This window comes from Gasterosteus aculeatus, chromosome 3 (assembly GCF_964276395.1).
Source record: "Gasterosteus aculeatus chromosome 3, fGasAcu3.hap1.1, whole genome shotgun sequence".
NCBI classification, from domain to species: Eukaryota; Metazoa; Chordata; class Actinopteri; order Perciformes; family Gasterosteidae; genus Gasterosteus; species Gasterosteus aculeatus.
Genome location: NC_135690.1, coordinates 7,515,327 through 7,537,438, shown reverse-complemented (window position 1 = coordinate 7,537,438; position 22,112 = coordinate 7,515,327). Strand labels below are relative to the sequence as shown.

The 22,112-nt window shown below is 45.8% G+C and overlaps 39 non-coding genes across 39 annotated transcripts; all 39 read left to right on the top strand.

Moving 5' to 3' along the window:
- The first annotated feature begins 310 nt into the window (after positions 1–310).
- Positions 311–383, top strand: trnam-cau (transfer RNA methionine (anticodon CAU)). The gene has a single exon. It is a non-coding gene; the product is annotated as a tRNA-Met (tRNA).
- A 156-nt stretch (positions 384–539) lies between these two features.
- trnaq-cug (transfer RNA glutamine (anticodon CUG)) lies at positions 540–611 on the top strand. The gene has a single exon. It is a non-coding gene; the product is annotated as a tRNA-Gln (tRNA).
- A 454-nt stretch (positions 612–1,065) lies between these two features.
- trnam-cau (transfer RNA methionine (anticodon CAU)) lies at positions 1,066–1,138 on the top strand. The gene has a single exon. It is a non-coding gene; the product is annotated as a tRNA-Met (tRNA).
- A 616-nt stretch (positions 1,139–1,754) lies between these two features.
- trnam-cau (transfer RNA methionine (anticodon CAU)) lies at positions 1,755–1,827 on the top strand. The gene has a single exon. It is a non-coding gene; the product is annotated as a tRNA-Met (tRNA).
- A 156-nt stretch (positions 1,828–1,983) lies between these two features.
- On the top strand, positions 1,984–2,055 carry trnaq-cug (transfer RNA glutamine (anticodon CUG)). The gene has a single exon. It is a non-coding gene; the product is annotated as a tRNA-Gln (tRNA).
- Positions 2,056–2,509: 454 nt separating this feature from the next.
- On the top strand, positions 2,510–2,582 carry trnam-cau (transfer RNA methionine (anticodon CAU)). Its single transcript has one exon. It is a non-coding gene; the product is annotated as a tRNA-Met (tRNA).
- A 616-nt stretch (positions 2,583–3,198) lies between these two features.
- On the top strand, positions 3,199–3,271 carry trnam-cau (transfer RNA methionine (anticodon CAU)). The gene has a single exon. It is a non-coding gene; the product is annotated as a tRNA-Met (tRNA).
- Positions 3,272–3,427: 156 nt separating this feature from the next.
- trnaq-cug (transfer RNA glutamine (anticodon CUG)) lies at positions 3,428–3,499 on the top strand. Its single transcript has one exon. It is a non-coding gene; the product is annotated as a tRNA-Gln (tRNA).
- A 454-nt stretch (positions 3,500–3,953) lies between these two features.
- Positions 3,954–4,026, top strand: trnam-cau (transfer RNA methionine (anticodon CAU)). Its single transcript has one exon. It is a non-coding gene; the product is annotated as a tRNA-Met (tRNA).
- A 156-nt stretch (positions 4,027–4,182) lies between these two features.
- On the top strand, positions 4,183–4,254 carry trnaq-cug (transfer RNA glutamine (anticodon CUG)). The gene has a single exon. It is a non-coding gene; the product is annotated as a tRNA-Gln (tRNA).
- A 454-nt stretch (positions 4,255–4,708) lies between these two features.
- Positions 4,709–4,781, top strand: trnam-cau (transfer RNA methionine (anticodon CAU)). Its single transcript has one exon. It is a non-coding gene; the product is annotated as a tRNA-Met (tRNA).
- A 449-nt stretch (positions 4,782–5,230) lies between these two features.
- trnam-cau (transfer RNA methionine (anticodon CAU)) lies at positions 5,231–5,303 on the top strand. The gene has a single exon. It is a non-coding gene; the product is annotated as a tRNA-Met (tRNA).
- A 681-nt stretch (positions 5,304–5,984) lies between these two features.
- Positions 5,985–6,057, top strand: trnam-cau (transfer RNA methionine (anticodon CAU)). The gene has a single exon. It is a non-coding gene; the product is annotated as a tRNA-Met (tRNA).
- Positions 6,058–6,506: 449 nt separating this feature from the next.
- Positions 6,507–6,579, top strand: trnam-cau (transfer RNA methionine (anticodon CAU)). The gene has a single exon. It is a non-coding gene; the product is annotated as a tRNA-Met (tRNA).
- A 680-nt stretch (positions 6,580–7,259) lies between these two features.
- trnam-cau (transfer RNA methionine (anticodon CAU)) lies at positions 7,260–7,332 on the top strand. The gene has a single exon. It is a non-coding gene; the product is annotated as a tRNA-Met (tRNA).
- A 681-nt stretch (positions 7,333–8,013) lies between these two features.
- trnam-cau (transfer RNA methionine (anticodon CAU)) lies at positions 8,014–8,086 on the top strand. The gene has a single exon. It is a non-coding gene; the product is annotated as a tRNA-Met (tRNA).
- Positions 8,087–8,535: 449 nt separating this feature from the next.
- Positions 8,536–8,608, top strand: trnam-cau (transfer RNA methionine (anticodon CAU)). The gene has a single exon. It is a non-coding gene; the product is annotated as a tRNA-Met (tRNA).
- Positions 8,609–10,042: 1,434 nt separating this feature from the next.
- trnam-cau (transfer RNA methionine (anticodon CAU)) lies at positions 10,043–10,115 on the top strand. Its single transcript has one exon. It is a non-coding gene; the product is annotated as a tRNA-Met (tRNA).
- A 449-nt stretch (positions 10,116–10,564) lies between these two features.
- Positions 10,565–10,637, top strand: trnam-cau (transfer RNA methionine (anticodon CAU)). The gene has a single exon. It is a non-coding gene; the product is annotated as a tRNA-Met (tRNA).
- Positions 10,638–10,793: 156 nt separating this feature from the next.
- trnaq-cug (transfer RNA glutamine (anticodon CUG)) lies at positions 10,794–10,865 on the top strand. Its single transcript has one exon. It is a non-coding gene; the product is annotated as a tRNA-Gln (tRNA).
- Positions 10,866–11,319: 454 nt separating this feature from the next.
- Positions 11,320–11,392, top strand: trnam-cau (transfer RNA methionine (anticodon CAU)). Its single transcript has one exon. It is a non-coding gene; the product is annotated as a tRNA-Met (tRNA).
- A 156-nt stretch (positions 11,393–11,548) lies between these two features.
- Positions 11,549–11,620, top strand: trnaq-cug (transfer RNA glutamine (anticodon CUG)). Its single transcript has one exon. It is a non-coding gene; the product is annotated as a tRNA-Gln (tRNA).
- A 454-nt stretch (positions 11,621–12,074) lies between these two features.
- Positions 12,075–12,147, top strand: trnam-cau (transfer RNA methionine (anticodon CAU)). The gene has a single exon. It is a non-coding gene; the product is annotated as a tRNA-Met (tRNA).
- A 1,202-nt stretch (positions 12,148–13,349) lies between these two features.
- trnam-cau (transfer RNA methionine (anticodon CAU)) lies at positions 13,350–13,422 on the top strand. The gene has a single exon. It is a non-coding gene; the product is annotated as a tRNA-Met (tRNA).
- A 449-nt stretch (positions 13,423–13,871) lies between these two features.
- On the top strand, positions 13,872–13,944 carry trnam-cau (transfer RNA methionine (anticodon CAU)). The gene has a single exon. It is a non-coding gene; the product is annotated as a tRNA-Met (tRNA).
- Positions 13,945–14,100: 156 nt separating this feature from the next.
- trnaq-cug (transfer RNA glutamine (anticodon CUG)) lies at positions 14,101–14,172 on the top strand. Its single transcript has one exon. It is a non-coding gene; the product is annotated as a tRNA-Gln (tRNA).
- A 454-nt stretch (positions 14,173–14,626) lies between these two features.
- On the top strand, positions 14,627–14,699 carry trnam-cau (transfer RNA methionine (anticodon CAU)). The gene has a single exon. It is a non-coding gene; the product is annotated as a tRNA-Met (tRNA).
- Positions 14,700–14,855: 156 nt separating this feature from the next.
- On the top strand, positions 14,856–14,927 carry trnaq-cug (transfer RNA glutamine (anticodon CUG)). The gene has a single exon. It is a non-coding gene; the product is annotated as a tRNA-Gln (tRNA).
- A 454-nt stretch (positions 14,928–15,381) lies between these two features.
- trnam-cau (transfer RNA methionine (anticodon CAU)) lies at positions 15,382–15,454 on the top strand. The gene has a single exon. It is a non-coding gene; the product is annotated as a tRNA-Met (tRNA).
- Positions 15,455–15,903: 449 nt separating this feature from the next.
- On the top strand, positions 15,904–15,976 carry trnam-cau (transfer RNA methionine (anticodon CAU)). Its single transcript has one exon. It is a non-coding gene; the product is annotated as a tRNA-Met (tRNA).
- A 680-nt stretch (positions 15,977–16,656) lies between these two features.
- Positions 16,657–16,729, top strand: trnam-cau (transfer RNA methionine (anticodon CAU)). Its single transcript has one exon. It is a non-coding gene; the product is annotated as a tRNA-Met (tRNA).
- Positions 16,730–17,409: 680 nt separating this feature from the next.
- On the top strand, positions 17,410–17,482 carry trnam-cau (transfer RNA methionine (anticodon CAU)). Its single transcript has one exon. It is a non-coding gene; the product is annotated as a tRNA-Met (tRNA).
- Positions 17,483–17,931: 449 nt separating this feature from the next.
- Positions 17,932–18,004, top strand: trnam-cau (transfer RNA methionine (anticodon CAU)). The gene has a single exon. It is a non-coding gene; the product is annotated as a tRNA-Met (tRNA).
- Positions 18,005–18,684: 680 nt separating this feature from the next.
- On the top strand, positions 18,685–18,757 carry trnam-cau (transfer RNA methionine (anticodon CAU)). The gene has a single exon. It is a non-coding gene; the product is annotated as a tRNA-Met (tRNA).
- Positions 18,758–19,438: 681 nt separating this feature from the next.
- On the top strand, positions 19,439–19,511 carry trnam-cau (transfer RNA methionine (anticodon CAU)). The gene has a single exon. It is a non-coding gene; the product is annotated as a tRNA-Met (tRNA).
- Positions 19,512–19,960: 449 nt separating this feature from the next.
- On the top strand, positions 19,961–20,033 carry trnam-cau (transfer RNA methionine (anticodon CAU)). The gene has a single exon. It is a non-coding gene; the product is annotated as a tRNA-Met (tRNA).
- Positions 20,034–20,482: 449 nt separating this feature from the next.
- On the top strand, positions 20,483–20,555 carry trnam-cau (transfer RNA methionine (anticodon CAU)). Its single transcript has one exon. It is a non-coding gene; the product is annotated as a tRNA-Met (tRNA).
- A 680-nt stretch (positions 20,556–21,235) lies between these two features.
- On the top strand, positions 21,236–21,308 carry trnam-cau (transfer RNA methionine (anticodon CAU)). Its single transcript has one exon. It is a non-coding gene; the product is annotated as a tRNA-Met (tRNA).
- Positions 21,309–21,989: 681 nt separating this feature from the next.
- trnam-cau (transfer RNA methionine (anticodon CAU)) lies at positions 21,990–22,062 on the top strand. Its single transcript has one exon. It is a non-coding gene; the product is annotated as a tRNA-Met (tRNA).
- Positions 22,063–22,112: the final 50 nt, after the last annotated feature.

Here is a 22,112-nt window from a genome sequence, read left to right as displayed (position 1 = left end):
CGACCAAGCACAGAAAAGGGCAATCCTAAAACCTTTCATTGTAATAATACATTGAGGACAAAAGGCAACAGATAACAAGCCAAAACATCAATTTGGACATTGGTGGTAGATGTAATAGTCACTGAAAGATCAATAGGGGGTTTACTTGTCAAGGCAGAGGGGCGCTGTGTAAAGTCCCTGAAGAAGCCCTTTGGGTTATCCGTTTATAAATCGCCGTACCCCGTGCTGCTCTTTACTTCGTGGCAACTTGAACTCCTACACTGCAACTTGAACTCCTAAGCTGGAAATGTGTACACAGAGAAGCCTTTGTGCCTCGTTGGCGCAGTAGGCAGCGCGTCAGTCTCATAATCTGAAGGCCGTGAGTTCGACCCTCACACGGGGCAGGGTTTTTAATCCCCCTTTCCTCAATTTCTTTATGCCCGGAGACACAAATAATAAGTAGAGCTTCTTCTGTCAGCAGTAAAACACTCTCATTTGTCTTGGAGATCTCGCCCCTCACGCAGACCTGGTGAGTTGGCTCGTTTTTGTCTTCATCCGTGGGTTCCATGGTGTAATGGTCAGCACTCTGGACTCTGAATCCAGTAATCCGAGTTCAAGTCTCGGTGGAACCTTCCTGTCAGCTGTTTTGGGTGGGGAAATTTGGACTCTTTGGGCAGAATTCTTACCTGCAAGTCTGCTTTGCTCCGTGAAAAGTACAAGACTTGCCATGGAGAAGAGTCATATCAAATTGCACCACTTCATTCAGACATTTAGGCCGACCAAGCACAGAAAAGGGCAATCCTAAAACCTTTCATTGTAATAATACATTGAGGACAAAAGGCAACAGAAAACAAGCCAAAACATCAATTTGGACATTGGTGGTAGATGTAATAGTCACTGAAAGATCAATAGGGGGTTTACTTGTCAAGGCAGAGGGGCGCTGTGTAAAGTCCCTGAAGAAGCCCTTTGGGTTATCCGTTTATAAATCGCCGTACCCCGTGCTGCTCTTTACTTCGTGGCAACTTGAACTCCTACACTGCAACTTGAACTCCTAAGCTGGAAATATGTACACAGAGAAGCCTTTGTGCCTCGTTGGCGCAGTAGGCAGCGCGTCAGTCTCATAATCTGAAGGCCGTGAGTTCGACCCTCACACGGGGCAGGGTTTTTAATCCCCCTTTCCTCAATTTCTTTATGCCCGGAGACACAAATAATAAGTAGAGCTTCTTCTGTCAGCAGTAAAACACTCTCATTTGTCTTGGAGATCTCGCCCCTCACGCAGACCTGGTGAGTTGGCTCGTTTTTGTCTTCATCCGTGGGTTCCATGGTGTAATGGTCAGCACTCTGGACTCTGAATCCAGGACAAAAATAACACAAATAACAAGTCTGCTTTGCTCCGTGAAAAGTACAAGACTTGCCATGGAGAAGAGTCATATCAAATTGCACCACTTCATTCAGACATTTAGGCCGACCAAGCACAGAAAAGGGCAATCCTAAAACCTTTCATTGTAATAATACATTGAGGACAAAAGGCAACAGTAAACAAGCCAAAACATCAATTTGGACATTGGTGGTAGATGTAATAGTCACTGAAAGATCAATAGGGGGTTTACTTGTCAAGGCAGAGGGGCGCTGTGTAAAGTCCCTGAAGAAGCCCTTTGGGTTATCCGTTTATAAATCGCCGTACCCCGTGCTGCTCTTTACTTCGTGGCAACTTGAACTCCTACACTGCAACTTGAACTCCTAAGCTGGAAATATGTACACAGAGAAGCCTTTGTGCCTCGTTGGCGCAGTAGGCAGCGCGTCAGTCTCATAATCTGAAGGCCGTGAGTTCGACCCTCACACGGGGCAGGGTTTTTAATCCCCCTTTCCTCAATTTCTTTATGCCCGGAGACACAAATAATAAGTAGAGCTTCTTCTGTCAGCAGTAAAACACTCTCATTTGTCTTGGAGATCTCGCCCCTCACGCAGACCTGGTGAGTTGGCTCGTTTTTGTATTCATCCGTGGGTTCCATGGTGTAATGGTCAGCACTCTGGACTCTGAATCCAGTGATCTGAGTTCAAGTCTCGGTGGAACCTTCCTGTCAGCTGTTTTGGGTGGGGAAATTTGGACTCTTTGGGCAGAATTCTTACCTGCAAGTCTGCTTTGCTCCGTGAAAAGTACAAGACTTGCCATGGAGAAGAGTCATATCAAATTGCACCACTTCATTCAGACATTTAGGCCGACCAAGCACAGAAAAGGGCAATCCTAAAACCTTTCATTGTAATAATACATTGAGGACAAAAGGCAACAGAAAACAAGCCAAAACATCAATTTGGACATTGGTGGTAGATGTAATAGTCACTGAAAGATCAATAGGGGGTTTACTTGTCAAGGCAGAGGGGCGCTGTGTAAAGTCCCTGAAGAAGCCCTTTGGGTTATCCGTTTATAAATCGCCGTACCCCGTGCTGCTCTTTACTTCGTGGCAACTTGAACTCCTACACTGCAACTTGAACTCCTAAGCTGGAAATATGTACACAGAGAAGCCTTTGTGCCTCGTTGGCGCAGTAGGCAGCGCGTCAGTCTCATAATCTGAAGGCCGTGAGTTCGACCCTCACACGGGGCAGGGTTTTTAATCCCCCTTTCCTCAATTTCTTTATGCCCGGAGACACAAATAATAAGTAGAGCTTCTTCTGTCAGCAGTAAAACACTCTCATTTGTCTTGGAGATCTCGCCCCTCACGCAGACCTGGTGAGTTGGCTCGTTTTTGTCTTCATCCGTGGGTTCCATGGTGTAATGGTCAGCACTCTGGACTCTGAATCCAGGACAAAAATAACACAAATAACAAGTCTGCTTTGCTCCGTGAAAAGTACAAGACTTGCCATGGAGAAGAGTCATATCAAATTGCACCACTTCATTCAGACATTTAGGCCGACCAAGCACAGAAAAGGGCAATCCTAAAACCTTTCATTGTAATAATACATTGAGGACAAAAGGCAACAGTAAACAAGCCAAAACATCAATTTGGACATTGGTGGTAGATGTAATAGTCACTGAAAGATCAATAGGGGGTTTACTTGTCAAGGCAGAGGGGCGCTGTGTAAAGTCCCTGAAGAAGCCCTTTGGGTTATCCGTTTATAAATCGCCGTACCCCGTGCTGCTCTTTACTTCGTGGCAACTTGAACTCCTACACTGCAACTTGAACTCCTAAGCTGGAAATATGTACACAGAGAAGCCTTTGTGCCTCGTTGGCGCAGTAGGCAGCGCGTCAGTCTCATAATCTGAAGGCCGTGAGTTCGACCCTCACACGGGGCAGGGTTTTTAATCCCCCTTTCCTCAATTTCTTTATGCCCGGAGACACAAATAATAAGTAGAGCTTCTTCTGTCAGCAGTAAAACACTCTCATTTGTCTTGGAGATCTCGCCCCTCACGCAGACCTGGTGAGTTGGCTCGTTTTTGTATTCATCCGTGGGTTCCATGGTGTAATGGTCAGCACTCTGGACTCTGAATCCAGTGATCTGAGTTCAAGTCTCGGTGGAACCTTCCTGTCAGCTGTTTTGGGTGGGGAAATTTGGACTCTTTGGGCAGAATTCTTACCTGCAAGTCTGCTTTGCTCCGTGAAAAGTACAAGACTTGCCATGGAGAAGAGTCATATCAAATTGCACCACTTCATTCAGACATTTAGGCCGACCAAGCACAGAAAAGGGCAATCCTAAAACCTTTCATTGTAATAATACATTGAGGACAAAAGGCAACAGAAAACAAGCCAAAACATCAATTTGGACATTGGTGGTAGATGTAATAGTCACTGAAAGATCAATAGGGGGTTTACTTGTCAAGGCAGAGGGGCGCTGTGTAAAGTCCCTGAAGAAGCCCTTTGGGTTATCCGTTTATAAATCGCCGTACCCCGTGCTGCTCTTTACTTCGTGGCAACTTGAACTCCTACACTGCAACTTGAACTCCTAAGCTGGAAATATGTACACAGAGAAGCCTTTGTGCCTCGTTGGCGCAGTAGGCAGCGTGTCAGTCTCATAATCTGAAGGCTGTGAGTTCGACCCTCACACGGGGCAGGGTTTTTAATCCCCCTTTCCTCAATTTCTTTATGCCCGGAGACACAAATAATAAGTAGAACTTCTTCTGTCAGCAGTAAAACACTCTCATTTGTCTTGGAGATCTCGCCCCTCACGCAGACCTGGTGAGTTGGCTCGTTTTTGTATTCATCCGTGGGTTCCATGGTGTAATGGTCAGCACTCTGGACTCTGAATCCAGTAATCTGAGTTCAAGTCTCGGTGGAACCTTCCTGTCAGCTGTTTTGGGTGGGGAAATTTGGACTCTTTGGGCAGAATTCTTACCTGCAAGTCTGCTTTGCTCCGTGAAAAGTACAAGACTTGCCATGGAGAAGAGTCATATCAAATTGCACCACTTCATTCAGACATTTAGGCCGACCAAGCACAGAAAAGGGCAATCCTAAAACCTTTCATTGTAATAATACATTGAGGACAAAAGGCAACAGAAAACAAGCCAAAACATCAATTTGGACATTGGTGGTAGATGTAATAGTCACTGAAAGATCAATAGGGGGTTTACTTGTCAAGGCAGAGGGGCGCTGTGTAAAGTCCCTGAAGAAGCCCTTTGGGTTATCCGTTTATAAATCGCCGTACCCCGTGCTGCTCTTTACTTCGTGGCAACTTGAACTCCTACACTGCAACTTGAACTCCTAAGCTGGAAATATGTACACAGAGAAGCCTTTGTGCCTCGTTGGCGCAGTAGGCAGCGCGTCAGTCTCATAATCTGAAGGCCGTGAGTTCGACCCTCACACGGGGCAGGGTTTTTAATCCCCCTTTCCTCAATTTCTTTATGCCCGGAGACACAAATAACAAGTCTGCTTTGCTCCGTGAAAAGTACAAGACTTGCCATGGAGAAGAGTCATATCAAATTGCACCACTTCATTCAGACATTTAGGCCGACCAAGCACAGAAAAGGGCAATCCTAAAACCTTTCATTGTAATAATACATTGAGGACAAAAGGCAACAGAAAACAAGCCAAAACATCAATTTGGACATTGGTGGTAGATGTAATAGTCACTGAAAGATCAATAGGGGGTTTACTTGTCAAGGCAGAGGGGCGCTGTGTAAAGTCCCTGAAGAAGCCCTTTGGGTTATCCGTTTATAAATCGCCGTACCCCGTGCTGCTCTTTACTTCGTGGCAACTTGAACTCCTACACTGCAACTTGAACTCCTAAGCTGGAAATATGTACACAGAGAAGCCTTTGTGCCTCGTTGGCGCAGTAGGCAGCGCGTCAGTCTCATAATCTGAAGGCCGTGAGTTCGACCCTCACACGGGGCAGGGTTTTTAAACCCCCTTTCCTCAATTTATTTATGCCCGGAGACACAAATAATAAGTAGAGCTTCTTCTGTCAGCAGTAAAACACTCTCATTTGTCTTGGAGATCTCGCCCCTCACGCAGACCTGGTGAGTTGGCTCGTTTTTGTCTTCATCCGTGGGTTCCATGTGTAATGGTCAGCACTCTGGACTCTGAATCCAGTAATCTGAGTTCAAGTCTCGGTGGAACCTTCCTGTAAGCTGTTTTGGGTGGGGAAATTTGGACTCTTTGGGCAGAATTCTTACCTGCAAGTCTGCTTTGCTCCGTGAAAAGTACAAGACTTGCCATGGAGAAGAGTCATATCAAATTGCACCACTTCATTCAGACATTTAGGCCGACCAAGCACAGAAAAGGGCAATCCTAAAACCTTTCATTGTAATAATACATTGAGGACAAAAGGCAACAGAAAACAAGCCAAAACATCAATTTGGACATTGGTGGTAGATGTAATAGTCACTGAAAGATCAATAGGGGGTTTACTTGTCAAGGCAGAGGGGCGCTGTGTAAAGTCCCTGAAGAAGCCCTTTGGGTTATCCGTTTATAAATCGCCGTACCCCGTGCTGCTCTTTACTTCGTGGCAACTTGAACTCCTACACTGCAACTTGAACTCCTAAGCTGGAAATATGTACACAGAGAAGCCTTTGTGCCTCGTTGGCGCAGTAGGCAGCGCGTCAGTCTCATAATCTGAAGGCCGTGAGTTCGACCCTCACACGGGGCAGGGTTTTTAATCCCCCTTTCCTCAATTTCTTTATGCCCGGAGACACAAATAACAAGTCTGCTTTGCTCCGTGAAAAGTACAAGACTTGCCATGGAGAAGAGTCATATCAAATTGCACCACTTCATTCAGACATTTAGGCCGACCAAGCACAGAAAAGGGCAATCCTAAAACCTTTCATTGTAATAATACATTGAGGACAAAAGGCAACAGAAAACAAGCCAAAACATCAATTTGGACATTGGTGGTAGATGTAATAGTCACTGAAAGATCAATAGGGGGTTTACTTGTCAAGGCAGAGGGGCGCTGTGTAAAGTCCCTGAAGAAGCCCTTTGGGTTATCCGTTTATAAATCGCCGTACCCCGTGCTGCTCTTTACTTCGTGGCAACTTGAACTCCTACACTGCAACTTGAACTCCTAAGCTGGAAATATGTACACAGAGAAGCCTTTGTGCCTCGTTGGCGCAGTAGGCAGCGCGTCAGTCTCATAATCTGAAGGCCGTGAGTTCGACCCTCACACGGGGCAGGGTTTTTAAACCCCCTTTCCTCAATTTATTTATGCCCGGAGACACAAATAATAAGTAGAGCTTCTTCTGTCAGCAGTAAAACACTCTCATTTGTCTTGGAGATCTCGCCCCTCACGCAGACCTGGTGAGTTGGCTCGTTTTTGTCTTCATCCGTGGGTTCCATGTGTAATGGTCAGCACTCTGGACTCTGAATCCAGTAATCTGAGTTCAAGTCTCGGTGGAACCTTCCTGTAAGCTGTTTTGGGTGGGGAAATTTGGACTCTTTGGGCAGAATTCTTACCTGCAAGTCTGCTTTGCTCCGTGAAAAGTACAAGACTTGCCATGGAGAAGAGTCATATCAAATTGCACCACTTCATTCAGACATTTAGGCCGACCAAGCACAGAAAAGGGCAATCCTAAAACCTTTCATTGTAATAATACATTGAGGACAAAAGGCAACAGAAAACAAGCCAAAACATCAATTTGGACATTGGTGGTAGATGTAATAGTCACTGAAAGATCAATAGGGGGTTACTTGTCAAGGCAGAGGGGCGCTGTGTAAAGTCCCTGAAGAAGCCCTTTGGGTTATCCGTTTATAAATCGCCGTACCCCGTGCTGCTCTTTACTTCGTGGCAACTTGAACTCCTACACTGCAACTTGAACTCCTAAGCTGGAAATATGTACACAGAGACGCCTTTGTGCCTCGTTGGCGCAGTAGGCAGCGCGTCAGTCTCATAATCTGAAGGCCGTGAGTTCGACCCTCACACGGGGCAGGGTTTTTAAACCCCCTTTCCTCAATTTATTTATGCCCGGAGACACAAATAATAAGTAGAGCTTCTTCTGTCAGCAGTAAAACACTCTCATTTGTCTTGGAGATCTCGCCCCTCACGCAGACCTGGTGAGTTGGCTCGTTTTTGTCTTCATCCGTGGGTTCCATGTGTAATGGTCAGCACTCTGGACTCTGAATCCAGTAATCTGAGTTCAAGTCTCGGTGGAACCTTCCTGTAAGCTGTTTTGGGTGGGGAAATTTGGACTCTTTGGGCAGAATTCTTACCTGCAAGTCTGCTTTGCTCCGTGAAAAGTACAAGACTTGCCATGGAGAAGAGTCATATCAAATTGCACCACTTCATTCAGACATTTAGGCCGACCAAGCACAGAAAAGGGCAATCCTAAAACCTTTCATTGTAATAATACATTGAGGACAAAAGGCAACAGAAAACAAGCCAAAACATCAATTTGGACATTGGTGGTAGATGTAATAGTCACTGAAAGATCAATAGGGGGTTTACTTGTCAAGGCAGAGGGGCGCTGTGTAAAGTCCCTGAAGAAGCCCTTTGGGTTATCCGTTTATAAATCGCCGTACCCCGTGCTGCTCTTTACTTCGTGGCAACTTGAACTCCTACACTGCAACTTGAACTCCTAAGCTGGAAATATGTACACAGAGAAGCCTTTGTGCCTCGTTGGCGCAGTAGGCAGCGCGTCAGTCTCATAATCTGAAGGCCGTGAGTTCGACCCTCACACGGGGCAGGGTTTTTAATCCCCCTTTCCTCAATTTCTTTATGCCCGGAGACACAAATAACAAGTCTGCTTTGCTCCGTGAAAAGTACAAGACTTGCCATGGAGAAGAGTCATATCAAATTGCACCACTTCATTCAGACATTTAGGCCGACCAAGCACAGAAAAGGGCAATCCTAAAACCTTTCATTGTAATAATACATTGAGGACAAAAGGCAACAGAAAACAAGCCAAAACATCAATTTGGACATTGGTGGTAGATGTAATAGTCACTGAAAGATCAATAGGGGGTTTACTTGTCAAGGCAGAGGGGCGCTGTGTAAAGTCCCTGAAGAAGCCCTTTGGGTTATCCGTTTATAAATCGCCGTACCCCGTGCTGCTCTTTACTTCGTGGCAACTTGAACTCCTACACTGCAACTTGAACTCCTAAGCTGGAAATATGTACACAGAGAAGCCTTTGTGCCTCGTTGGCGCAGTAGGCAGCGCGTCAGTCTCATAATCTGAAGGCCGTGAGTTCGACCCTCACACGGGGCAGGGTTTTTAAACCCCCTTTCCTCAATTTATTTATGCCCGGAGACACAAATAATAAGTAGAGCTTCTTCTGTCAGCAGTAAAACACTCTCATTTGTCTTGGAGATCTCGCCCCTCACGCAGACCTGGTGAGTTGGCTCGTTTTTGTCTTCATCCGTGGGTTCCATGTGTAATGGTCAGCACTCTGGACTCTGAATCCAGTAATCTGAGTTCAAGTCTCGGTGGAACCTTCCTGTAAGCTGTTTTGGGTGGGGAAATTTGGACTCTTTGGGCAGAATTCTTACCTGCAAGTCTGCTTTGCTCCGTGAAAAGTACAAGACTTGCCATGGAGAAGAGTCATATCAAATTGCACCACTTCATTCAGACATTTAGGCCGACCAAGCACAGAAAAGGGCAATCCTAAAACCTTTCATTGTAATAATACATTGAGGACAAAAGGCAACAGAAAACAAGCCAAAACATCAATTTGGACATTGGTGGTAGATGTAATAGTCACTGAAAGATCAATAGGGGGTTACTTGTCAAGGCAGAGGGGCGCTGTGTAAAGTCCCTGAAGAAGCCCTTTGGGTTATCCGTTTATAAATCGCCGTACCCCGTGCTGCTCTTTACTTCGTGGCAACTTGAACTCCTACACTGCAACTTGAACTCCTAAGCTGGAAATATGTACACAGAGAAGCCTTTGTGCCTCGTTGGCGCAGTAGGCAGCGCGTCAGTCTCATAATCTGAAGGCCGTCAGTTCGACCCTCACACGGGGCAGGGTTTTTAAACCCCCTTTCCTCAATTTATTTATGCCCGGAGACACAAATAATAAGTAGAGCTTCTTCTGTCAGCAGTAAAACACTCTCATTTGTCTTGGAGATCTCGCCCCTCACGCAGACCTGGTGAGTTGGCTCGTTTTTGTCTTCATCCGTGGGTTCCATGTGTAATGGTCAGCACTCTGGACTCTGAATCCAGTAATCTGAGTTCAAGTCTCGGTGGAACCTTCCTGTAAGCTGTTTTGGGTGGGGAAATTTGGACTCTTTGGGCAGAATTCTTACCTGCAAGTCTGCTTTGCTCCGTGAAAAGTACAAGACTTGCCATGGAGAAGAGTCATATCAAATTGCACCACTTCATTCAGACATTTAGGCCGACCAAGCACAGAAAAGGGCAATCCTAAAACCTTTCATTGTAATAATACATTGAGGACAAAAGGCAACAGAAAACAAGCCAAAACATCAATTTGGACATTGGTGGTAGATGTAATAGTCACTGAAAGATCAATAGGGGGTTTACTTGTCAAGGCAGAGGGGCGCTGTGTAAAGTCCCTGAAGAAGCCCTTTGGGTTATCCGTTTATAAATCGCCGTACCCCGTGCTGCTCTTTACTTCGTGGCAACTTGAACTCCTACACTGCAACTTGAACTCCTAACCTGGAAATATGTACACAGAGAAGCCTTTGTGCCTCGTTGGCGCAGTAGGCAGCGCGTCAGTCTCATAATCTGAAGGCCGTGAGTTCGACCCTCACACGGGGCAGGGTTTTTAATCCCCCTTTCCTCAATTTCTTTATGCCCGGAGACACAAATAACAAGTCTGCTTTGCTCCGTGAAAAGTACAAGACTTGCCATGGAGAAGAGTCATATCAAATTGCACCACTTCATTCAGACATTTAGGCCGACCAAGCACAGAAAAGGGCAATCCTAAAACCTTTCATTGTAATAATACATTGAGGACAAAAGGCAACAGTAAACAAGCCAAAACATCAATTTGGACATTGGTGGTAGATGTAATAGTCACTGAAAGATCAATAGGGGGTTTACTTGTCAAGGCAGAGGGGCGCTGTGTAAAGTCCCTGAAGAAGCCCTTTGGGTTATCCGTTTATAAATCGCCGTACCCCGTGCTGCTCTTTACTTCGTGGCAACTTGAACTCCTACACTGCAACTTGAACTCCTAAGCTGGAAATATGTACACAGAGAAGCCTTTGTGCCTCGTTGGCGCAGTAGGCAGCGCGTCAGTCTCATAATCTGAAGGCCGTGAGTTCGACCCTCACACGGGGCAGGGTTTTTAATCCCCCTTTCCTCAATTTCTTTATGCCCGGAGACACAAATAATAAGTAGAGCTTCTTCTGTCAGCAGTAAAACACTCTCATTTGTCTTGGAGATCTCGCCCCTCACGCAGACCTGGTGAGTTGGCTCGTTTTTGTATTCATCCGTGGGTTCCATGGTGTAATGGTCAGCACTCTGGACTCTGAATCCAGTGATCTGAGTTCAAGTCTCGGTGGAACCTTCCTGTCAGCTGTTTTGGGTGGGGAAATTTGGACTCTTTGGGCAGAATTCTTACCTGCAAGTCTGCTTTGCTCCGTGAAAAGTACAAGACTTGCCATGGAGAAGAGTCATATCAAATTGCACCACTTCATTCAGACATTTAGGCCGACCAAGCACAGAAAAGGGCAATCCTAAAACCTTTCATTGTAATAATACATTGAGGACAAAAGGCAACAGAAAACAAGCCAAAACATCAATTTGGACATTGGTGGTAGATGTAATAGTCACTGAAAGATCAATAGGGGGTTTACTTGTCAAGGCAGAGGGGCGCTGTGTAAAGTCCCTGAAGAAGCCCTTTGGGTTAACCGTTTATAAATCGCCGTACCCCGTGCTGCTCTTTACTTCGTGGCAACTTGAACTCCTACACTGCAACTTGAACTCCTAAGCTGGAAATATGTACACAGAGAAGCCTTTGTGCCTCGTTGGCGCAGTAGGCAGCGTGTCAGTCTCATAATCTGAAGGCTGTGAGTTCGACCCTCACACGGGGCAGGGTTTTTAATCCCCCTTTCCTCAATTTCTTTATGCCCGGAGACACAAATAATAAGTAGAGCTTCTTCTGTCAGCAGTAAAACACTCTCATTTGTCTTGGAGATCTCGCCCCTCACGCAGACCTGGTGAGTTGGCTCGTTTTTGTATTCATCCGTGGGTTCCATGGTGTAATGGTCAGCACTCTGGACTCTGAATCCAGTAATCTGAGTTCAAGTCTCGGTGGAACCTTCCTGTCAGCTGTTTTGGGTGGGGAAATTTGGACTCTTTGGGCAGAATTCTTACCTGCAAGTCTGCTTTGCTCCGTGAAAAGTACAAGACTTGCCATGGAGAAGAGTCATATCAAATTGCACCACTTCATTCAGACATTTAGGCCGACCAAGCACAGAAAAGGGCAATCCTAAAACCTTTCATTGTAATAATACATTGAGGACAAAAGGCAACAGAAAACAAGCCAAAACATCAATTTGGACATTGGTGGTAGATGTAATAGTCACTGAAAGATCAATAGGGGGTTTACTTGTCAAGGCAGAGGGGCGCTGTGTAAAGTCCCTGAAGAAGCCCTTTGGGTTATCCGTTTATAAATCGCCGTACCCCGTGCTGCTCTTTACTTCGTGGCAACTTGAACTCCTACACTGCAACTTGAACTCCTAAGCTGGAAATATGTACACAGAGAAGCCTTTGTGCCTCGTTGGCGCAGTAGGCAGCGCGTCAGTCTCATAATCTGAAGGCCGTGAGTTCGACCCTCACACGGGGCAGGGTTTTTAATCCCCCTTTCCTCAATTTCTTTATGCCCGGAGACACAAATAACAAGTCTGCTTTGCTCCGTGAAAAGTACAAGACTTGCCATGGAGAAGAGTCATATCAAATTGCACCACTTCATTCAGACATTTAGGCCGACCAAGCACAGAAAAGGGCAATCCTAAAACCTTTCATTGTAATAATACATTGAGGACAAAAGGCAACAGAAAACAAGCCAAAACATCAATTTGGACATTGGTGGTAGATGTAATAGTCACTGAAAGATCAATAGGGGGTTACTTGTCAAGGCAGAGGGGCGCTGTGTAAAGTCCCTGAAGAAGCCCTTTGGGTTATCCGTTTATAAATCGCCGTACCCCGTGCTGCTCTTTACTTCGTGGCAACTTGAACTCCTACACTGCAACTTGAACTCCTAAGCTGGAAATATGTACACAGAGAAGCCTTTGTGCCTCGTTGGCGCAGTAGGCAGCGCGTCAGTCTCATAATCTGAAGGCCGTCAGTTCGACCCTCACACGGGGCAGGGTTTTTAAACCCCCTTTCCTCAATTTATTTATGCCCGGAGACACAAATAATAAGTAGAGCTTCTTCTGTCAGCAGTAAAACACTCTCATTTGTCTTGGAGATCTCGCCCCTCACGCAGACCTGGTGAGTTGGCTCGTTTTTGTCTTCATCCGTGGGTTCCATGTGTAATGGTCAGCACTCTGGACTCTGAATCCAGTAATCTGAGTTCAAGTCTCGGTGGAACCTTCCTGTAAGCTGTTTTGGGTGGGGAAATTTGGACTCTTTGGGCAGAATTCTTACCTGCAAGTCTGCTTTGCTCCGTGAAAAGTACAAGACTTGCCATGGAGAAGAGTCATATCAAATTGCACCACTTCATTCAGACATTTAGGCCGACCAAGCACAGAAAAGGGCAATCCTAAAACCTTTCATTGTAATAATACATTGAGGACAAAAGGCAACAGAAAACAAGCCAAAACATCAATTTGGACATTGGTGGTAGATGTAATAGTCACTGAAAGATCAATAGGGGGTTTACTTGTCAAGGCAGAGGGGCGCTGTGTAAAGTCCCTGAAGAAGCCCTTTGGGTTATCCGTTTATAAATCGCCGTACCCCGTGCTGCTCTTTACTTCGTGGCAACTTGAACTCCTACACTGCAACTTGAACTCCTAACCTGGAAATATGTACACAGAGAAGCCTTTGTGCCTCGTTGGCGCAGTAGGCAGCGCGTCAGTCTCATAATCTGAAGGCCGTGAGTTCGACCCTCACACGGGGCAGGGTTTTTAATCCCCCTTTCCTCAATTTCTTTATGCCCGGAGACACAAATAACAAGTCTGCTTTGCTCCGTGAAAAGTACAAGACTTGCCATGGAGAAGAGTCATATCAAATTGCACCACTTCATTCAGACATTTAGGCCGACCAAGCACAGAAAAGGGCAATCCTAAAACCTTTCATTGTAATAATACATTGAGGACAAAAGGCAACAGTAAACAAGCCAAAACATCAATTTGGACATTGGTGGTAGATGTAATAGTCACTGAAAGATCAATAGGGGGTTTACTTGTCAAGGCAGAGGGGCGCTGTGTAAAGTCCCTGAAGAAGCCCTTTGGGTTATCCGTTTATAAATCGCCGTACCCCGTGCTGCTCTTTACTTCGTGGCAACTTGAACTCCTACACTGCAACTTGAACTCCTAAGCTGGAAATATGTACACAGAGAAGCCTTTGTGCCTCGTTGGCGCAGTAGGCAGCGCGTCAGTCTCATAATCTGAAGGCCGTGAGTTCGACCCTCACACGGGGCAGGGTTTTTAATCCCCCTTTCCTCAATTTCTTTATGCCCGGAGACACAAATAATAAGTAGAGCTTCTTCTGTCAGCAGTAAAACACTCTCATTTGTCTTGGAGATCTCGCCCCTCACGCAGACCTGGTGAGTTGGCTCGTTTTTGTATTCATCCGTGGGTTCCATGGTGTAATGGTTAGCACTCTGGACTCTGAATCCAGTGATCTGAGTTCAAGTCTCGGTGGAACCTTCCTGTCAGCTGTTTTGGGTGGGGAAATTTGGACTCTTTGGGCAGAATTCTTACCTGCAAGTCTGCTTTGCTCCGTGAAAAGTACAAGACTTGCCATGGAGAAGAGTCATATCAAATTGCACCACTTCATTCAGACATTTAGGCCGACCAAGCACAGAAAAGGGCAATCCTAAAACCTTTCATTGTAATAATACATTGAGGACAAAAGGCAACAGAAAACAAGCCAAAACATCAATTTGGACATTGGTGGTAGATGTAATAGTCACTGAAAGATCAATAGGGGGTTTACTTGTCAAGGCAGAGGGGCGCTGTGTAAAGTCCCTGAAGAAGCCCTTTGGGTTAACCGTTTATAAATCGCCGTACCCCGTGCTGCTCTTTACTTCGTGGCAACTTGAACTCCTACACTGCAACTTGAACTCCTAAGCTGGAAATATGTACACAGAGAAGCCTTTGTGCCTCGTTGGCGCAGTAGGCAGCGTGTCAGTCTCATAATCTGAAGGCTGTGAGTTCGACCCTCACACGGGGCAGGGTTTTTAATCCCCCTTTCCTCAATTTCTTTATGCCCGGAGACACAAATAATAAGTAGAGCTTCTTCTGTCAGCAGTAAAACACTCTCATTTGTCTTGGAGATCTCGCCCCTCACGCAGACCTGGTGAGTTGGCTCGTTTTTGTATTCATCCGTGGGTTCCATGGTGTAATGGTCAGCACTCTGGACTCTGAATCCAGTAATCTGAGTTCAAGTCTCGGTGGAACCTTCCTGTCAGCTGTTTTGGGTGGGGAAATTTGGACTCTTTGGGCAGAATTCTTACCTGCAAGTCTGCTTTGCTCCGTGAAAAGTACAAGACTTGCCATGGAGAAGAGTCATATCAAATTGCACCACTTCATTCAGACATTTAGGCCGACCAAGCACAGAAAAGGGCAATCCTAAAACCTTTCATTGTAATAATACATTGAGGACAAAAGGCAACAGAAAACAAGCCAAAACATCAATTTGGACATTGGTGGTAGATGTAATAGTCACTGAAAGATCAATAGGGGGTTTACTTGTCAAGGCAGAGGGGCGCTGTGTAAAGTCCCTGAAGAAGCCCTTTGGGTTATCCGTTTATAAATCGCCGTACCCCGTGCTGCTCTTTACTTCGTGGCAACTTGAACTCCTACACTGCAACTTGAACTCCTAAGCTGGAAATATGTACACAGAGAAGCCTTTGTGCCTCGTTGGCGCAGTAGGCAGCGCGTCAGTCTCATAATCTGAAGGCCGTGAGTTCGACCCTCACACGGGGCAGGGTTTTTAATCCCCCTTTCCTCAATTTCTTTATGCCCGGAGACACAAATAACAAGTCTGCTTTGCTCCGTGAAAAGTACAAGACTTGCCATGGAGAAGAGTCATATCAAATTGCACCACTTCATTCAGACATTTAGGCCGACCAAGCACAGAAAAGGGCAATCCTAAAACCTTTCATTGTAATAATACATTGAGGACAAAAGGCAACAGAAAACAAGCCAAAACATCAATTTGGACATTGGTGGTAGATGTAATAGTCACTGAAAGATCAATAGGGGGTTTACTTGTCAAGGCAGAGGGGCGCTGTGTAAAGTCCCTGAAGAAGCCCTTTGGGTTATCCGTTTATAAATCGCCGTACCCCGTGCTGCTCTTTACTTCGTGGCAACTTGAACTCCTACACTGCAACTTGAACTCCTAAGCTGGAAATATGTACACAGAGAAGCCTTTGTGCCTCGTTGGCGCAGTAGGCAGCGCGTCAGTCTCATAATCTGAAGGCCGTGAGTTCGACCCTCACACGGGGCAGGGTTTTTAAACCCCCTTTCCTCAATTTATTTATGCCCGGAGACACAAATAATAAGTAGAGCTTCTTCTGTCAGCAGTAAAACACTCTCATTTGTCTTGGAGATCTCGCCCCTCACGCAGACCTGGTGAGTTGGCTCGTTTTTGTCTTCATCCGTGGGTTCCATGTGTAATGGTCAGCACTCTGGACTCTGAATCCAGTAATCTGAGTTCAAGTCTCGGTGGAACCTTCCTGTAAGCTGTTTTGGGTGGGGAAATTTGGACTCTTTGGGCAGAATTCTTACCTGCAAGTCTGCTTTGCTCCGTGAAAAGTACAAGACTTGCCATGGAGAAGAGTCATATCAAATTGAACCACTTCATTCAGACATTTAGGCCGACCAAGCACAGAAAAGGGCAATCCTAAAACCTTTCATTGTAATAATACATTGAGGACAAAAGGCAACAGAAAACAAGCCAAAACATCAATTTGGACATTGGTGGTAGATGTAATAGTCACTGAAAGATCAATAGGGGGTTACTTGTCAAGGCAGAGGGGCGCTGTGTAAAGTCCCTGAAGAAGCCCTTTGGGTTATCCGTTTATAAATCGCCGTACCCCGTGCTGCTCTTTACTTCGTGGCAACTTGAACTCCTACACTGCAACTTGAACTCCTAAGCTGGAAATATGTACACAGAGAAGCCTTTGTGCCTCGTTGGCGCAGTAGGCAGCGCGTCAGTCTCATAATCTGAAGGCCGTGAGTTCGACCCTCACACGGGGCAGGGTTTTTAAACCCCCTTTCCTCAATTTATTTATGCCCGGAGACACAAATAATAAGTAGAGCTTCTTCTGTCAGCAGTAAAACACTCTCATTTGTCTTGGAGATCTCGCCCCTCACGCAGACCTGGTGAGTTGGCTCGTTTTTGTCTTCATCCGTGGGTTCCATGTGTAATGGTCAGCACTCTGGACTCTGAATCCAGTAATCTGAGTTCAAGTCTCGGTGGAACCTTCCTGTAAGCTGTTTTGGGTGGGGAAATTTGGACTCTTTGGGCAGAATTCTTACCTGCAAGTCTGCTTTGCTCCGTGAAAAGTACAAGACTTGCCATGGAGAAGAGTCATATCAAATTGAACCACTTCATTCAGACATTTAGGCCGACCAAGCACAGAAAAGGGCAATCCTAAAACCTTTCATTGTAATAATACATTGAGGACAAAAGGCAACAGAAAACAAGCCAAAACATCAATTTGGACATTGGTGGTAGATGTAATAGTCACTGAAAGATCAATAGGGGGTTACTTGTCAAGGCAGAGGGGCGCTGTGTAAAGTCCCTGAAGAAGCCCTTTGGGTTATCCGTTTATAAATCGCCGTACCCCGTGCTGCTCTTTACTTCGTGGCAACTTGAACTCCTACACTGCAACTTGAACTCCTAAGCTGGAAATATGTACACAGAGAAGCCTTTGTGCCTCGTTGGCGCAGTAGGCAGCGCGTCAGTCTCATAATCTGAAGGCCGTGAGTTCGACCCTCACACGGGGCAGGGTTTTTAATCCCCCTTTCCTCAATTTCTTTATGCCCGGAGACACAAATAACAAGTCTGCTTTGCTCCGTGAAAAGTACAAGACTTGCCATGGAGAAGAGTCATATCAAATTGCACCACTTCATTCAGACATTTAGGCCGACCAAGCACAGAAAAGGGCAATCCTAAAACCTTTCATTGTAATAATACATTGAGGACAAAAGGCAACAGAAAACAAGCCAAAACATCAATTTGGACATTGGTGGTAGATGTAATAGTCACTGAAAGATCAATAGGGGGTTTACTTGTCAAGGCAGAGGGGCGCTGTGTAAAGTCCCTGAAGAAGCCCTTTGGGTTATCCGTTTATAAATCGCCGTACCCCGTGCTGCTCTTTACTTCGTGGCAACTTGAACTCCTACACTGCAACTTGAACTCCTAAGCTGGAAATATGTACACAGAGAAGCCTTTGTGCCTCGTTGGCGCAGTAGGCAGCGCGTCAGTCTCATAATCTGAAGGCCGTGAGTTCGACCCTCACACGGGGCAGGGTTTTTAAACCCCCTTTCCTCAATTTATTTATGCCCGGAGACACAAATAATAAGTAGAGCTTCTTCTGTCAGCAGTAAAACACTCTCATTTGTCTTGGAGATCTCGCCCCTCACGCAGACCTGGTGAGTTGGCTCGTTTTTGTCTTCATCCGTGGGTTCCATGTGTAATGGTCAGCACTCTGGACTCTGAATCCAGTAATCTGAGTTCAAGTCTCGGTGGAACCTTCCTGTAAGCTGTTTTGGGTGGGGAAATTTGGACTCTTTGGGCAGAATTCTTACCTGCAAGTCTGCTTTGCTCCGTGAAAAGTACAAGACTTGCCATGGAGAAGAGTCATATCAAATTGAACCACTTCATTCAGACATTTAGGCCGACCAAGCACAGAAAAGGGCAATCCTAAAACCTTTCATTGTAATAATACATTGAGGACAAAAGGCAACAGAAAACAAGCCAAAACATCAATTTGGACATTGGTGGTAGATGTAATAGTCACTGAAAGATCAATAGGGGGTTACTTGTCAAGGCAGAGGGGCGCTGTGTAAAGTCCCTGAAGAAGCCCTTTGGGTTATCCGTTTATAAATCGCCGTACCCCGTGCTGCTCTTTACTTCGTGGCAACTTGAACTCCTACACTGCAACTTGAACTCCTAAGCTGGAAATATGTACACAGAGAAGCCTTTGTGCCTCGTTGGCGCAGTAGGCAGCGCGTCAGTCTCATAATCTGAAGGCCGTGAGTTCGACCCTCACACGGGGCAGGGTTTTTAAACCCCCTTTCCTCAATTTATTTATGCCCGGAGACACAAATAATAAGTAGAGCTTCTTCTGTCAGCAGTAAAACACTCTCATTTGTCTTGGAGATCTCGCCCCTCACGCAGACCTGGTGAGTTGGCTCGTTTTTGTCTTCATCCGTGGGTTCCATGTGTAATGGTCAGCACTCTGGACTCTGAATCCAGTAATCTGAGTTCAAGTCTCGGTGGAACCTTCCTGTAAGCTGTTTTGGGTGGGGAAATTTGGACTCTTTGGGCAGAATTCTTACCTGCAAGTCTGCTTTGCTCCGTGAAAAGTACAAGACTTGCCATGGAGAAGAGTCATATCAAATTGCACCACTTCATTCAGACATTTAGGCCGACCAAGCACAGAAAAGGGCAATCCTAAAACCTTTCATTGTAATAATACATTGAGGACAAAAGGCAACAGAAAACAAGCCAAAACATCAATTTGGACATTGGTGGTAGATGTAATAGTCACTGAAAGATCAATAGGGGGTTTACTTGTCAAGGCAGAGGGGCGCTGTGTAAAGTCCCTGAAGAAGCCCTTTGGGTTATCCGTTTATAAATCGCCGTACCCCGTGCTGCTCTTTACTTCGTGGCAACTTGAACTCCTACACTGCAACTTGAACTCCTAAGCTGGAAATATGTACACAGAGAAGCCTTTGTGCCTCGTTGGCGCAGTAGGCAGCGCGTCAGTCTCATAATCTGAAGGCCGTGAGTTCGACCCTCACACGGGGCAGGGTTTTTAATCCCCCTTTCCTCAATTTCTTTATGCCCGGAGACACAAATAACAAGTCTGCTTTGCTCCGTGAAAAGTACAAGACTTGCCATGGAGAAGAGTCATATCAAATTGCACCACTTCATTCAGACATTTAGGCCGACCAAGCACAGAAAAGGGCAATCCTAAAACCTTTCATTGTAATAATACATTGAGGACAAAAGGCAACAGTAAACAAGCCAAAACATCAATTTGGACATTGGTGGTAGATGTAATAGTCACTGAAAGATCAATAGGGGGTTTACTTGTCAAGGCAGAGGGGCGCTGTGTAAAGTCCCTGAAGAAGCCCTTTGGGTTATCCGTTTATAAATCGCCGTACCCCGTGCTGCTCTTTACTTCGTGGCAACTTGAACTCCTACACTGCAACTTGAACTCCTAAGCTGGAAATATGTACACAGAGAAGCCTTTGTGCCTCGTTGGCGCAGTAGGCAGCGCGTCAGTCTCATAATCTGAAGGCCGTGAGTTCGACCCTCACACGGGGCAGGGTTTTTAATCCCCCTTTCCTCAATTTCTTTATGCCCGGAGACACAAATAACAAGTCTGCTTTGCTCCGTGAAAAGTACAAGACTTGCCATGGAGAAGAGTCATATCAAATTGCACCACTTCATTCAGACATTTAGGCCGACCAAGCACAGAAAAGGGCAATCCTAAAACCTTTCATTGTAATAATACATTGAGGACAAAAGGCAACAGAAAACAAGCCAAAACATCAATTTGGACATTGGTGGTAGATGTAATAGTCACTGAAAGATCAATAGGGGGTTTACTTGTCAAGGCAGAGGGGCGCTGTGTAAAGTCCCTGAAGAAGCCCTTTGGGTTATCCGTTTATAAATCGCCGTACCCCGTGCTGCTCTTTACTTCGTGGCAACTTGAACTCCTACACTGCAACTTGAACTCCTAAGCTGGAAATATGTACACAGAGAAGCCTTTGTGCCTCGTTGGCGCAGTAGGCAGCGCGTCAGTCTCATAATCTGAAGGCCGTGAGTTCGACCCTCACACGGGGCAGGGTTTTTAAACCCCCTTTCCTCAATTTATTTATGCCCGGAGACACAAATAATAAGTAGAGCTTCTTCTGTCAGCAGTAAAACACTCTCATTTGTCTTGGAGATCTCGCCCCTCACGCAGACCTGGTGAGTTGGCTCGTTTTTGTCTTCATCCGTGGGTTCCATGTGTAATGGTCAGCACTCTGGACTCTGAATCCAGTAATCTGAGTTCAAGTCTCGGTGGAACCTTCCTGTAAGCTGTTTTGGGTGGGGAAATTTGGACTCTTTGGGCAGAATTCTTACCTGCAAGTCTGCTTTGCTCCGTGAAAATTACAAGACTTGCCATGGAGAAGAGTCATATCAAATTGAACCACTTCATTCAGACATTTAGGCCGACCAAGCACAGAAAAGGGCAATCCTAAAACCTTTCATTGTAATAATACATTGAGGACAAAAGGCAACAGAAAACAAGCCAAAACATCAATTTGGACATTGGTGGTAGATGTAATAGTCACTGAAAGATCAATAGGGGGTTACTTGTCAAGGCAGAGGGGCGCTGTGTAAAGTCCCTGAAGAAGCCCTTTGGGTTATCCGTTTATAAATCGCCGTACCCCGTGCTGCTCTTTACTTCGTGGCAACTTGAACTCCTACACTGCAACTTGAACTCCTAAGCTGGAAATATGTACACAGAGAAGCCTTTGTGCCTCGTTGGCGCAGTAGGCAGCGCGTCAGTCTCATAATCTGAAGGCCGTGAGTTCGACCCTCACACGGGGCAGGGTTTTTAAACCCCCTTTCCTCAATTTATTTATGCCCGGAGACACAAATAATAAGTAGAGCTTCTTCTGTCAGCAGTAAAACACTCTCATTTGTCTTGGAGATCTCGCCCCTCACGCAGACCTGGTGAGTTGGCTCGTTTTTGTCTTCATCCGTGGGTTCCATGTGTAATGGTCAGCACTCTGGACTCTGAATCCAGTAATCTGAGTTCAAGTCTCGGTGGAACCTTCCTGTAAGCTGTTTTGAGTGGGGAAATTTGGACTCTTTGGGCAGAATTCTTACCTGCAAGTCTGCTTTGCTCCGTGAAAAGTACAAGACTTGCCATGGAGAAGAGTCATATCAAATTGCACCACTTCATTCAGACATTTAGGCCGACCAAGCACAGAAAAGGGCAATCCTAAAACCTTTCATTGTAATAATTCATTGAGGACAAAAGGCAACAGAAAACAAGCCAAAACATCAATTTGGACATTGGTGGTAGATGTAATAGTCACTGAAAGATCAATAGGGGGTTTACTTGTCAAGGCAGAGGGGCGCTGTGTAAAGTCCCTGAAGAAGCCCTTTGGGTTATCCGTTTATAAATCGCCGTACCCCGTGCTGCTCTTTACTTCGTGGCAACTTGAACTCCTACACTGCAACTTGAACTCCTAACCTGGAAATATGTACACAGAGAAGCCTTTGTGCCTCGTTGGCGCAGTAGGCAGCGCGTCAGTCTCATAATCTGAAGGCCGTGAGTTCGACCCTCACACGGGGCAGGGTTTTTAATCCCCCTTTCCTCAATTTCTTTATGCCCGGAGACACAAAT